This window comes from Rhineura floridana, chromosome 10, assembly GCF_030035675.1.
Source record: "Rhineura floridana isolate rRhiFlo1 chromosome 10, rRhiFlo1.hap2, whole genome shotgun sequence".
Taxonomy (NCBI): Eukaryota; Metazoa; Chordata; class Lepidosauria; order Squamata; family Rhineuridae; genus Rhineura; species Rhineura floridana.
The window spans coordinates 87,750-103,063 of NC_084489.1; the positions used below are offsets into that span (position 1 = coordinate 87,750).

General features: G+C 43.0%; 1 protein-coding gene across 3 annotated transcripts in view; it reads left to right on the forward strand.

Moving 5' to 3' along the window:
* CUL1 (cullin 1) overlaps positions 1-15,314 on the forward strand; it is an 84,491-nt gene that overhangs the window by 12,036 nt on the left and 57,141 nt on the right. The gene's annotated exons all lie outside the window — the stretch shown is intronic.

Below are 15,314 nucleotides of genomic sequence, written 5' to 3' on the forward strand. Positions count from 1 at the left end.
ATAGTCTCAACCATCTCTATTTGGGAGTACTGTTGAATTCAGTGTGGTAAGTGAGGTTGGGTCTACTCTGACTTGAGTATGGCCCATTGTTTTAGATACCACATAAGAAAATACAATTCATTTCCTCAGACTGGCTTTAGAAGGACAGTGAGACATCTCCCTCTACCTTGTATTTCATCACAGGAAGAGTACCAACCCAGGCTAAAGGGCCAGGGAGGTGGGATTGCTGTGGTTCACTGGAGTTCATTCTCCCTCACTGGGAAACCGCTTTGGAGTGGGGCTAGAGGCCATGACATTGGGTCTTTGATTAGGGATGCTGTTGGTGTACTGCCCACCCAGCAGCCTCCCTGAGTGAGCTGGCCACAGTAATCTCAATCATAGTGTTGGAGGAATCCCAGACAGTAACTTCTGTCTTCAACATCCATACCAAAGCTGCTGTTACACTGGCTCAGGATTTCATGGCCTCCATGGTAACCGTGAGTCTGTCTCAGGTTGTGATGTGGCTGATGCATAGAATAGGCGGACATACCCTTGACTTCATCTTTTTTCCTAGTGGGGAGAGGGGTGGCCTCTGTCATGGTCAGACCATTTCTTGGTCAAGTTTGGCCTCAGAGCAGCAATCCCTCTCTGCAGAGGTGTGGAACTGATTAACGTGGTCTGCCCTTGGAGACGTATGGATCCTGTTAGATTCCTGAATGTTCTGGAGATTTTTCTAGTGGATAGAACAGGTGATCCTGTTGAGGCCCTTGTTTTGTTGGGGGATAGCGAGATGCAGAGGGCTATTGACATGATCATTTCTATGTGCCCTCTCCAGTACAGTGGAGTCTGCAATGCTCCCTGGTATTTTAGGGAGTTGCAGGCAATGAAATAGGCTGGATGAGCGTTAGAGTGCCACTAGTGTAGATGTTGCTTTGAGGCCAAACAGATAGAAGGGGCATTGTTGCCACTGTTCTTCACAGACACATTGTGGACCACCTGAATGAAGGTCACAGATCACAGTTTCAGAAACCTTGCTCTAGTATATAGCATCCTTGTGTAGGCATCCAGCGCAGCTTTTTTCATTTTGAGGATGAAGTCACTTGACGCTGTAGCAATTTATATGCTGCCATTAGTTCTAGCTGAGGTGTCCAGTGCTGTGACTTCTCCAACTTTTTGGGATCGGTTTCAGTTTGTATGGTCTGATGACGTGGACAGAGTGCTTGCAGGGCTGCACCTGTCTACCTGCCCTCTCAGTTTCTGCTTAGTGAAATCAAGTGTGTGAGGGGTGATCAGAAGGGTCCAAGGTGTGGTGAATGTTCCTTTGTGTGAGGGGGCGGTGTCCACTGCCTTTAAGGAGGTAGTGGTGTGGCCAATACTGTTGTTGGCCCCATGGAGAATCTTTGGCAGGATTGGGAGAATGAAGAGTAAATCACATATATTGTAGAGGGAGCTGGGGAAAATACAAAAGAAATGCTTCCAGAAACCTCTAGCAGTTTAGTGAGTTAATTGATGTCAGTAACTCCCCTTAAGCTATGATAAAGAGTGGAATCCTTACTGGCGCCCAGCCCAGACCTAGCTATTGAACAGATAATCCGTAATGAACAGCCTGGATTCTTACAGGGAGAGCTCGAAAGTAGTTGGTTAGAGCTGGAGATAACAATTTCTCCAAGGTCATGTAGAGTAGAGAAAAGGAAGCTTCAGCTAAAGAATCAGCGTCTCTCCCCAGAAAGAGCCCCCTGCCTTGCCGCAAAGATTAGAAGATGCTAGAGTTAGCCACTGCAAGTAACTTATATAAAGTGTCTGGGCATGATAAGCTTGTTGCAACAAGTTTCCTATGTTGCTTCTACGCCTAGTTCTGTATGCATGCCTAGAATGTCTGATGCTGCGTTCCTGTACTGACCTTTGGAATAAAGCCTTTTGCAAAAACCCAGTCTTCAAGTCTTGAGTCAACTTTTCTGGTTGGGAGCTAGGACAAATACTGAAAAAGAAAGCCCTGGACCGAGTGGATTGCAACAACTATTATTATGCAGTTCCAAATACCTCCTTTGGGGGAAGGTGTTTGAGAGAGTTATGGTAGAACAACTGCAACTGAATGAGACCGATTATCTGGGTGCTGGAACAAATTTCCCTTGGTCACCCTGATGGATGAACTATAGACAGAAGTAGAGGAATGCAATCCTGTTCCCTCTGTCAAATCTCTCAGCAGCTTTTGAGACCATTGATCATGGTATCCTTCTGGACAGACTCTGCAGGATGAATGTAGCACTGTGCTGCAGTGGTTCCATTCCTGCATGGAGGATCATTTCCAGAGAGTAGTGGAGAGAGTGCTTTTTGGCCCCTTTGTGTTTATGCTGTGGGGTGCCACAGGTCACTATTCTGTCCTCAATGCTATTCAACCTGTATATGAAGCCATTGAGAGAGATCATTAAGAGTTTTGGAGCAAAGTGTCATCCCTATGCTGATACCCAACTTGGGAGAGACTGTGCAAGCCCTGGCCCGGTGCATTGATCCAGTGGTGGGGCTTGAATTTAGAAGGATGAAGGGTTATGAGTGGGTGGTTCCCATGTCCAGGAGATAGGTCAACTACCTGTTCTGGGAGGGGTTGCACTTCCTCGTAAGGAGCAGATCCACAGCTTCCATCTTTGATTCGTCTTTGTCACTAGAGACCCAAGTGACCTCTGTGACCAAGAGTGCCTTATATCAGCTTTAGCTGGTACACCAGCTGTGACCATTCCAGTAGCATCCATTCCTTAACCAGGATTGCATGACCACAGTGGTCCATGCATTGGTAACCTCAAGGCTTGACTACTGTAACACACCTTATGTGGGGCCTCCCTTGTATCTGATCTGGAAGCTGCAACTAGTGCAAAACGTCTGATGCCATATGCTTCACCTTGATCACGGAGATCCACTGAGGATTTCTGGTAGTTCCCCATGCCCCTAAGAGTCAGTTGGCATTTCCTAGGGTTTGACCTTTGCCCTGAGGAACTTGCTGCCGATAGAGGCTTGGCAGGAATCATCCCTGCCTACTTTCAGAAATCTTTTGAAAACTATGTTATTCAGATTGGCCTTTGAAATATGACCCCCCGACCCAGCTTTTACTGATGCTTTTATGATGCTTTATGAATTGTTTGTCAGTTACTGTAGTTTTTGATGTTGTATACAGCATTGTTGTACTTTTATGAAAAGTGTGAGCTATAAATATTTAAACAAATAAAATGCTGGGATTGGACTGCTATCAGGAACACATTCTGTCACTGATGGCTGTCTGGTGACTTCATTTATGGAACTCGTGCCTTTTTAATATTATAAAAACATTGCCAAGCAGAACATTACATACACTACCTAAAAGAATTTTGCTTTAGAATTGAATGTCCATAGTATTTCACAAAATATGAATAGGAATGTAAATTCTAGTCTTGTCAATTCCAGATACAATTTGAGCTCTATCTGTTAGGTTAAGAATAGCTGAATGCCTGTGCCTATTCATTCTATGCCATGGGCTATTTTGGAGTCTTTATATATCTCTGTTGTCTGGCTAGAATGCACTGGGTTCAAAACATATTCGGGGGTTCAGACTCCACCATCAATTGTGGCAGTTAGAGAGGTTTGGAGGCGGTTGGCTGTGAAGTACTCATTTGACTCTTATTCATATGAGTAACTAACTTTAAGGTATAAGCCCTCTATTAAAATTGGGGGCAAGATGGTGTTATGGAAAGGTTGGGTGACTGGGTGGCTTTCTACAGTAGATCAGCTGATAAGCAAAGATGGGGACTTCTTGCCTGTTACCCTCCTACAAGATCAATTTAGGTTACTATCTTCAGCAGAGTGGCAGTATTTGCAGTTGCAGCACCTCTTGGTCTTGACCTATAGCCCAGCAGCCTGGTGCTTCTGAAACTCCAGATTTGTTACAGGATCTGATCGCTTAGTGCAATTTCCAAAACTCACAATTTGGTCTGATGAAACTTTTGAGTGCTGGGAATTTTGGTACGGGAGGACTGGAGTGGAGAACTAGAATAACCCATACATCTGAGAATGGCAATTAATATTGACCGCTGCTAAGGTTCTGTTCCCTGGACCTTAGGCTACATCTTATCCAGCAGAAACTTGTTTTTTGAGCTTACTGGACCCCCATCGCCTCTGTCAGAAGCATATTATGTCTACTGATATGTGTTGGTGTTGTGATGAGACGGAGGCAGCACTGAAACATGTGATCTGGTCTTGCCCTGTAGCGGCCCCATTTTGGACAGAAGTCCTTACTCAAATTTACTTGGTCCTAGGAACATCTCTAAATCTTTCAGATGTTCATGTCATGCTGCATTAAATCCAGGATTGATTTGATTTAAGTCAAATTGATTTAAATCATGATGTAAATCACTTCTCTGAAGGATTCAATTTTAATTATTTCAAGCACAGTTTAAATTACTAATGAGGAAGATTCTATTAATCATTTTTAGTAGAAGTACATTATTGTTTAATATAACCTTAATATGTATTCAGAGATGTAGGTTTCACTATAATAAATAATAATAATAAATTTAATTTATGTGTCGCCTATCTGGCCGATGGCCACTCTAGGCGACGTACAAGTAGGCAATTAAAATACAATGTGATAAAATACATTAATACAATATAAACAATGCAACAGCAAAAACAATACTAATACAGGGTAGGAGGCATTCCAATCATAGTGATTAACCCTCCCCGGAGATCCCGAAGACCTGCTGAAAGAGCCAGGTCTTTAAGGCTTTACGGAATACATTTAGGGAAGAGGCGTGCCGGAGATCTTGTGGGAGGGAGTTCCAAAAGGTGGGGGCTGCCACTGAGAATGCCCTCTCTCGAGTTCCCGCCAATCTAGCTGTTTTTGTCGGAGGGATTGAGAGAAGGCCCTGCGTGGCTGATCATGTCGAGTGGCATAATTGGTGGCGTTGAAGGCGCTCCTTTAGATAAACTGGACCGAAACCGTATAGGGATTTAAAGGTTAATACCAACACCTTGAATTGGGCCCGGAAAACAACTGGAAGCCAGTGTAGATCGAACAACACAGGTGTGATGTGATCCCGGCGGCGGCTATTCGTAAGTAATCGAGCCGCCGCATTTTGTATAAGTTGTAATTTCTGGACAGTTTTCAAGGGTAACCCCACGTAGAGCGCATTACAGTAATCCAATCGAGAGGTGACCAGGGCATGTACTACCAGTGGGAGCTGATGAGCAGGAAGGTAGGGTTGCACCCTTCGTATGAGGTGTAGTTGATACCAGACTGCCCGGCTCACTGCCGAAATCTGAGCCTCCATGGACAGCCTGGAATCAAGTACAACTCCAAGGCTGCGGACCTGGTCCTTCAGGGGTAAACTCACCCCACTGAACTTCAGGTCAACATCTCCCAACCTTCTCTTGTCCCCCATGAGTAGTACCTCGGTCTTGTCGGGGTTCAACTTCAGCTTGTTCCTTCCCATCCATCCACTCACGGATTCCAGGCACTTGGACAAGGTCTCCACAGCCAACTCTGGTGAAGATTTAAACAAGAGATAGAGCTGAGTGTCATCTGCATATTGGTGACACTGCAGCCCAAATCTCCTAATGATTGCCCCCAGCGCCTTCATGTAAATGTTAAATAGCATGGGAGAGAGGATAGAGCCCTGTGGCACACCACAGTTTAGGGGCCAAGGGTCTGAAACCTCCTCCCCCAATGCTACCTGTTGATACCTATCGGAGAGAAAGGAACGGAACCACTGTAATACAGTGCCTCCAATTCCCAATCCCTCCAGGCGATGTAGAAGGATACTGTGGTCGACAGTATCAAAAGCCGCTGAGAGATCGAGGAGGACAAGAAAGGTGAATTCTCCCCTATCTAATGCCCTCCTCATATCATCTACCAGAGCGACCAAGGCTGTTTCCGTACCGTGACCAGTCCTGAAACCCGATTGGTATGGATCCAAATAATCCGTTTCATCCAAGTGTGCTGACAACTGGTTGGCCACCACTCGCTCAATGATCTTGCCCAAGAATGGAAGGTTCGAAACTGGGCGAAAGTTATTAAAAACTTGGGGATCCAAGGAGGGCTTCTTTAAGATGGGCTTTACAATTGCCTCCTTGAAGGCTGATGGCATCACACCCTCTTGCAAGGATGCGTTTACCACCACTTTAATCCCCAAGCCCAGTTTCTCTTTGCAGCTCACAAGGAGCCACGATGGGCAAGGATCAGTTAGGCAAGTGGTAGGCTTCATAGTCGAAAGCACCTTGTCCACATCCTCAGAAGGGAGAAGCCGAAACCGATCCCAACTTACCGGCTTGCAACCGGCCAACTCTGGTTCACTTACTGTATCCACGGTGCACGGGATCGAGCTCCGTAAATGTTCAGTTTTATCGGTGAAGTGCTTAGCCAATAAGTCACAGGAGGCCTTTGACTGTTCCAAGGGTTCCTGGGCAACTGGACCGACCAGGCTCTGGACCACCTGGAACAGCCTCCTGGGACAGCACTCCGCAGACGCAATAGAGGCAGCAAAGAAGGCCTTCTTTCCTGCCCGTATTGCCACTTGGTAGGTGGCTACTGCTGCTCTAACCTGTGTCCGGACATCTACTGAGCAGGATTTCCGCCACCAGTGTTCCAGTCGTCTCACCTCCTGTCTCAGAGAACGCAACCGTGGTGTATACCACGGTGCTAGCTGAGTTCTATTCAGGGGGAGAGGACATTTCGGAGCCACCCGGTCTAATGCCCTGGTGATCCCATCATTCCACTCCCTCACCAGGGTTTCGACCGGGCGACCTTCAGCAGGTTCCAATTCCCCAAGCGCAGTTAGGAATCCATCCGGATCCATCAGGCGCCTGGGGCAGACCATTCTAATAGGTCCTTCACCCCTGCGGAGGGGGTGCGGCATTGAGAAGTCCATGTTTACCAGGTAGTGATCTGACCATGACACAGGGGTGGAATAAACCACTCCCAACTTCAGAGCACTTCTCTCCTCTTCCAGGACAAACACAAGGTCGAGAGCATGACCGGCTACGTGGGTGGGCTCCCTATTACTGAGGTGCAGTTCCCAGGAAGCCATGGTTTCCAGGAAATCCCAAGGGGCTCCAATGAGAGTGGTCTCGGCATGCACGTTGAAGTCACCCAGCACTAATAATTCTGGGGACAACACCCGTACAGCCGAGACCACCTCCAGCACCTCGGCCAGGGAGTCTGCTGTGCAGCGGGGTGGGCGGTACACTAGCAGGATCCCTAAACTGCCCTTCGGGCCCAACCTCCAGTACATGCAATCAACAAATTGAGTCCTATGGAGAGGGAGTCTGGCAAAAACTAGAAGGTAGGTACATACTAAGCAATTATCCTGAATTGTTTTCAGGTTAATTTTCATCAAAATATGGGATGATAATTTGGTCATTTAATACTAAAGCAGAACAAACTTGTGAAGTCATTCAGGAGATGAACCAGCTCCACCTGTTCAATTAATGATATTTTTGTCATGTGCCAGAATCACCACCAAGGGGCTTTAAATTGTACTACTAAGATTGTTTATTCTTCTGGTTAGTTTTCTTCTTCAAAGAACAATGATATTTACAAAACATGCACATGGATTTTTGAATGGTTAACTATTTCAGTTTTTAGATAAACGTTGTTATGACTTGCCTTTTCTCACCTTTGTCTTCCTTGTTTATGGTCTGGAAAAGAAATACAAGCTTTCCTGATTTTTCAGTTCCCAAGTTATTTCTCAATTTAGAATGGATTAGTCCAAATGAAGAAAAAAATTCTATACCTGCAGAAGAGGGTACTGCTGTTAAGAGCTGGATTGCCACTTCAGTGGTCTCCTCTTGTTCAGTTCTACTCCATCTCCCCAAATTCTCCACTCATTGACCTTCTGTATCCTTGTCCTTAGAGAGAGGCAAGGCAGAGCACACACACGTGCACTTCATGTACACCACCTGCAGAATAGGACTGATCAGGTTATCTTCCATCTCCATAAACAGCTGCTAACATGTTCATAAAATATAATTAGAAGTTGTATAATTAGCATTCATGATAATATCTTTGACCTAGGCTCTTTTTTTTTACTGTTTTAAGAAAATTTCGAAATCCGATTTAAATTAAAAAACCTTATTTTGGGTTTTTTTTTTTAAAAAAAGTATTATCAACTCTGATTATATCCCAGTGTCCTGGAATTTGACAGAGGGACATCATAGGTGGACCCTGTATGCTTTGCTGGTAGCCAAACGACTGGTGTTACAGCACTGGGAGGATGGAACTGCTCCCCTCATTGCTCGTTGGCCAGAGCACCTTTCTTCCCTTGCTGCGTATGAAAGAGCCACTTTTACTCAGAGGCACAAAGAACATAATTACTCTGAGATCTGGGACTCCTGCTTGGAGCTCTTTGCATGATCCCTTCATCACGTGGGGCTCTGCCACAGCCCATTTCCCCCCGCCTTCCCTTCCCATTCCCTACTCTTCTCTCCCAATTTATTTTTATTCATGTTGTCTTTTTCTTTTTAAAAACATATGTCTGATTTTCTTAATGGTATTGTAACTTGATATGTTTTGCTGCTGTTTCCCCCGCCCTTTTATTCTTCTCGTTTATTACTTGTATTGTTATAGAAAAATTTGAAAAACCAATAAACTCTGCATGGAAAAAAAAAGAATAGCTGAATGAATTAAAATGTGGGTCTGCAGTTGGTATACTTAGATAATGCAGAAAAGGAAAACAAAATTACATCTAAGGGAAATGTAATAAAAAGATGTACCTGCACTTTCACACTCAAGTGAAAGTTATAAAATTTTTGTTTAATAAATTTATACATCACACCTTCAATAACTTGGGTTCTCAGGGCTAGGTTACATGATGAAACCTCCATTACACAAAATAGTTTTGGATTTTCTGTATACTTTACAATATTTTCATATTTAGTGATCATGTCTACATTAATTTTTGTATTGCTATCCACTTGCTTGTCAATTACATACACAGGAAATAATCCATAGAGACATGCCCATCATGGATTAGTGGTGTGTGTGGGGGTATACAAGCTGCTACTTGTCTTCTGCAGTACTAGTGGTGTGCTTTTTCTTTTTCCCCCTCTTTTGGGACCCGGAAGCCACTTGATTCCTGCCAATTTGCTATTGCATTTCCCGCAAATATTTGATAATTGAAAATAATTTTAGTTTTTTGAATAGAAATTGGAGGCACACTTTACTTTTGGACTTCAGTATGTTTACTTTTAAAATATGTAAGAATTTTCCTGTCCCCAGAGGAGTCTACTACTCTGTTTCTGCATTAAGCACTGTGCCTCAAATTGGATCAAAAATACTTTAATACTGTTCCTGAACACTAACACTAGTGGGAGTTCTGTAATTCTGTTGAAATGGAAATGGACTGCCTTCAAGTCGATCCTGACTTAGGGTGACCATATGAATAGGGATTTCATGGTTTACCGTTGCCTCCCTCTGAGGCTAGTCCTCCCCAGCTGGCGAGGGCCTGCTCAGCTTGCCACAGCTGCACAAGCCAGCCCCTTCCTTGTCTGCAACTGCCAGCTGGGGGGCAACTGGGCTCTTTGGGACTATGCAGCTTGCTCACGGCTGCACAGGTGGCAGGGCATGTAACCCTGAGCCACTACCTGTGGGGGTGATCTTTAGCTGGCCCTTGACACCCAGGAGACATGAGCGGGGATTTGAACTCACAGACTGGACCCCCAGCCAGGCTCTCCTCCCCACTGTGCTATACCAGTTGTATGTAATTCTGTTAATAGATGCTAAAAATTACATGCACACCCATCAACGCTATTGTTAAAAAAACAAAAACCCTTTCTTTATGTCAAGCTGAATGTAAATCTGTCTTATACTGCTCCTGTTACACAAACTAATAAAGTCCCAAATGCTAAATTTGGTGTAAAGAATTAACCACACAATCCTATGCACCTTTCCATAAAACCCAATTGACTTTTCTTTCTAAGTGTGTCTATGACTGCAGCTTTGTAGGAGTATAATGAAAAATGGGTATTTGTATTCACACTGGTCAAGCTACAAAAGTGTTCAGCTTCAATCTAGTTTGCATATTGTGAAATCTGCTTAAATTTTTATTCTTCCTAAAGGGAGCATATATTTTTAATCTCCCTTTGCATAAAACGTGTTGAGTCTTCTGTTGTGAACACTCCTTTATTTTGTGTGGTTCTTATACCCTTCTGGTTGTAAAATGTGGGAAAGGGTGAGAAGAATCATTGGTTGGAACACAGATCAGACCAATATGTGTTGGTGAGTGTTAGTTGAGCAGTAAGTCTACTTGCCAGGACACTAGTAACTTTTTCTCTCTACTAACATAACTGAGAGTAGAGAGGTATTGTAGAAAACAGCAAGCAATATAGACATTACTTCTCTAATGAACTTTGAATAGCCTGTTGTGTGCAAAAGGGGTTAGGTTGCATGTTAGGCTTGATATATGTAGCCTTGGTATTCACACTGTTTTACACAGTATCATGTGAGCTTGAACATGCAGTTGCTGAAATTACAGAAGTACTGCTCTGCTTCTAGTGTCATTCCACATCCCTTTTGGGGTAGTAAGAGGATGAACAAACAGTGCTCATGTGTCTTAAATGACTTCTTAAATCTATAACTAAGAATCTGAAATCTGAGTCTTATATAGCAGGTATCCCTAAAAAAAAAAAAAAAAACCAGTTAAGCCAAGAGAAACATACCCTAAAACTAATCTTATTTGTCTTTTATATAACAAGGTTGGTTCTGGCTTCTTTCATGCTGATCTAAACTGAGCTGCGTAGTCCCTTTCATAGACATCAGCCATGTAGGATACTTCTATATTTTCCATAGGTTTGAAGTATGTGGTTCCTCTACTTAATGTACTTATCTCTCAATTCAAAATGGCTCTGATGATTAATGCTAGCCTCAAATATCCCAGAGAAAGCCATAGAAAGAAATTCAGTAGATGCAGTATTTCTGTAGTTTAATATTTTAAAAATAAAGGAATTATGTGCAGGTATAACCTAGTTATAAAATTATTATATGAATCATTTTTTAAATACAGAAGCGCGTATATTTTATTTATTATTTATTTTATTTATTAAATTTATATACTGCCCGACTAGCAATAGCTCTCTGGGCGGTGAACATAAAACAGCATAAAAATACAATAAATAACAAAACATTACTAAAATACAAGCAACAATCCAACACAATAAACATTTTTAAAATTAAATCAGTGTAACTTAAAATGCTTCAGAGAATAGGAAGGTTTTGACCTGGCGCCGGAAGGAGAGCAGAGTCGGCGCCAGGCGTACTTCCTCAGGGAGACTGTTCCATAGTTCGGGGGCCACCACTGAGAAGGCCCTAGATCTTGTCATCACCCTCCGGGCCTCCCTGTGAGTTGGAACCCGGAGGAGGGCCTTCGTAGCAGAACGTAGTGCACGGGCCGGTTCATATCGGAAGAGGCGTTCCGCAAGGTATCGTGGTCCCGCACCGTATAAGGCTTTATAGGTTAATACCAACACTTTGAATCTAGCCCGGAAACATATTGGCAACCAGTGCAAGCTGGCCAGAACAGGTGTTATATGCTCGGACCGCTTGGTCCTTGTCAGCAATCTGGCCGCCGCATTTTGCACTAGTTGTAGCTTCCGAACTGTCTTCAAAGGTAGCCCTACGTAAAGCGCATTACAGTAATCCAAACGTGAGGTTACCAGAGCATGTACCACTGATGTAAGGTCCTCTTTACTCAAATAGGGACGTAGCTGGGCTACCAACCGAAGTTGGTAAAACGCATTCGTAACCACCGAGGCTACTTGAGCCTCAAGTGAGAGGGAAGAGTCTAAAAAGACTCCCAGACTACGAACCCGGTCCTTTAGGGGGAGTGTAACCCCGTCCAGGACAGGGTATATATCCACCGTCCGATCAGAGAACCCGTCCACCAACAGCATCTCAGTCTTGTCTGGATTGAGCTTCAGTTTGTTAACTCTCATCCAGTCCATTGTCGAGGCCAGGCAACGGTTCAGCAAATCGACAGCCTCACCTGAAGAAGATGAAAAGGAGAAGTAGAGCTGCGTGTCATCAGCATACTGATGACAGCGCGCTCCAAAACTCCTGATGACCTCTCCCAACGGCTTCATGTAGATATTAAAAAGCAGGGGGGACAAAACTGACCCCTGCGGGACCCCATATTGGAGAGCCCGCGGTGTCGAGCAATGTTCCCCAAGCACTACCTTCTGGAGACGACCCGCCAAGTAGGAGCGGAACCACTGCCAAGCAGTACCTCCAACTCCCAACTCTGCGAGCCTCTCCAGAAGGATACCATGGTCGATGGTATCAAAAGCCGCTGAGAGATCAAGGAGAATCAACAGAGTTACACTTCCTCTGTCTCTTTCCCGACATAGGTCATCGTACAGGGCGACCAAAGCTGTCTCAGTGCCAAAACCGGGCCTAAAACCCGATTGAAATGGATCTAGATAATCAGTTTCATCCAATAGCACCTGGAGCTGGCCAGCAACCACCCGTTCCAAGACCTTGCCCAGGAATGGAACATTCGCCACTGGCCTGTAGCTGTTAAAATTGTCTGGGTCCAAGGAAGGCTTTTTCAGGAGTGGTCTCACCACTGCCTCTTTCAGACAGCCCGGGACCACTCCCTCTCGTAAAGAGGCATTTATCACTTCCTTGGCCCAGCTACCTGTTCCATTCCTACTAGTTTTTATCAGCCAGGAGGGGCAAGGATCCAGTACCGAAGTGGTTGCACGTACCTGTCCAAGCACCTTGTCCACGTCCTCGAGTTGAACCAACTGAAGCTCATCCAACAAAACAGGACAAGACTGTGCTCCGGACAGTATAAGCTGCAGTAGGCTTCATATTACATGTCAATGAACCTATCAACCTGCATCAATAGAGATACTGTGCTTACAACTGGTTGCTTATACATACTTCTTGTAAAAAAGATAACTTTCTTAAAATTAAGCTAATTTTGGTAAAAGAAGGCTCTCCTATAATCTCCTGTTTGTGGCATTGTTAATACTACAGTTAAAGATGCACATTTCAGCATGTTAGTGAAAATCAATGGAACTTGTAGTGTTCCTGTTCAGGGTTCAAAGCAGCTAGCCATATCCTTTTCCAGGATACTCCATTCTGTCTCTTCCCCCACCCCTCAGTTGGTCAGTATTTCATGGTCATTGAGCATGTTTGGAGCATTCTGGGTTTTTTGTTTGTGTTTTGTCATCCCAGAGTCTTTTCATTTACTTTTGTAAACCTTGGGATTTCCCATAGAATGGTGCTATTTTGGCTATGTAAGGATGGGAAGTGGTGTTGCAGTGTGAAATGCTTCCACCCCCTGTCCCCCAGTCAGCATTCTGTGCCTACTGACCATGCCCAGTAGGTGGTTCTTGGGTATCCCACTGTCCTGCTTTTTTATTTTTTGTGTTTGTGTTGAACTGTTGTTTACTCACAGCTATGCTAAATTCTCAGACTTCTCAGTTGGTTTCTCTAGGCAACTATCACTACCATCTATGAGGACATTTAAAAATAGCTTCTTAATATGAACCAAGAAACTAACTATCCAAACAATGAGATAGTTCTCTGTTGCTGTTTATATCTATTTTTGTTTCTATGTCTCTTCCTCAGTTCTTTTACAGCTGGAAAAGGAAGATGAGGATTCAAAACCTAACCCTCCCTTTTGATACAGAAAACACCAGTGTTAAATTATGGATTATTATAATTTAATTATTATAATTTGCATGTCAGTGTTGCATGTATACATTTTTCATTTTAGCTGGTTTATGTGATGTGATCAGCTATAAGATTTGTCCTGAGTGAAGGAGGAATAAAGATACCAGCTTACTATCCAATTTCTCAATAGTCCTGAGTTTCCTAGGAGAATCTATGGAATTTAATGGAGGATTTATTGGAGAGAGATCTTCCTCATCTACCTTCCTATATCTGTATTTAGCCAATAGGTGCTTTACTCTCGCCATTAATTGGTGATGTTCTGTCTCACAGCCTAGCCTTTGTCTGGTGAAATTTTATCGCACACCCACCCAGTGTATTCAGAATCGGAACCGTGATGACTTTTTTTATCTCTGGACAATTTGGGGGCTGTGTCTATATTATTTTTTGGTAATCGGGGGAATTTCTGTTTGTTCTTCCAAATTCTGTTCTAACAGCATGAGTTCCATGTTCCTCTGAGCTAATAATAGCAAAATATAAACAAATAGTAAGATATGCAGCAAAAACGTTCTTTAAAAAACTTTACTATTTGCAGTTTGCATCTGACTTACAAGGAGGGGATGGGCTTCTAATGCTATATCTGTACCTTTATAAAAAACAAATAAATTGTGGGTGGACTAACCTTTCTTTTTACTGATCCATTAACTGAAAAACTAGTAACTACTCTTCCTGAGCATTTCTGGCTGGCTCACAGATTTCAAGGAGAATTCTGGGCTTCACAATAGGACAGCAAATATCAATCAGGCCAGACAGCCCAGTGAAGCCAAGTAAACAGAAAGAAAGTCAGTCAGTTCATTTGACACTGCAGATGAACTGACAGTTGGGGTACTCTTTCAGCTGTATGAATAAATGTTGGTGTGTGTAGAGAAGTGAAGGCCCAGGAAAAAATTTGGGAAAAAACCATTTTTTCCCAAAGCCTTTTTTGTTTTTTTTCTGAAAAATTTGAAAAATTGAAATAAAGAAGAAAAAATTGATGATGGAATTTTTTTTTAGCATGATGTATAAAATGTTTCATTGAATCTTGGTCCCCCCTTTTTCTCGTTCTTTTTATGGGTATGGGTACTTTATGTCTGCTTGACACTATGGGAGATTAGCAGAGACATAATTTTCTTTGTTATTAATGTTGATGGTTTCTTCTGTTTTTTTAAAAAAATGTTTTTTGCCTACTCTTCATAAACTGGCAAAACGAAAGAGGTTCCTTACAGTTCAGGAGCTTATAGCTCCATTTGTTACAAAAAAAGTAAAAAATTTAAAAAGTAAATTCAATTTGTAATAATTGTTTGAATAAAATGTACTTTTAATATACCAAATGAGATAATTTTATGCCAAACCAACTTGTACATAATTACATTTTATGTTCCTGAAGTAACAAAGTGACTTTCAATCTGTAAAAAGTGCTAATACTGCATTTTTCATTTTTTCTAAAATTTCTGTTTCCCTCCCTAAAAAAAAGGTTTTTTTTCCCCATGGCATCAAAATTCGCAGAACTCTAGGTGTGTGCAGTATACTACTTTGAGGATCTCTCTCCTTGTCTTTCTCTTGTGCTACCATTTGTTTGGCTTTACAAACTGTGAACAGAATGATAGGTGTAATTTAGAGTGCTTGGGATATTAGTGAAGACAATAATCGTATCACTTCTCCT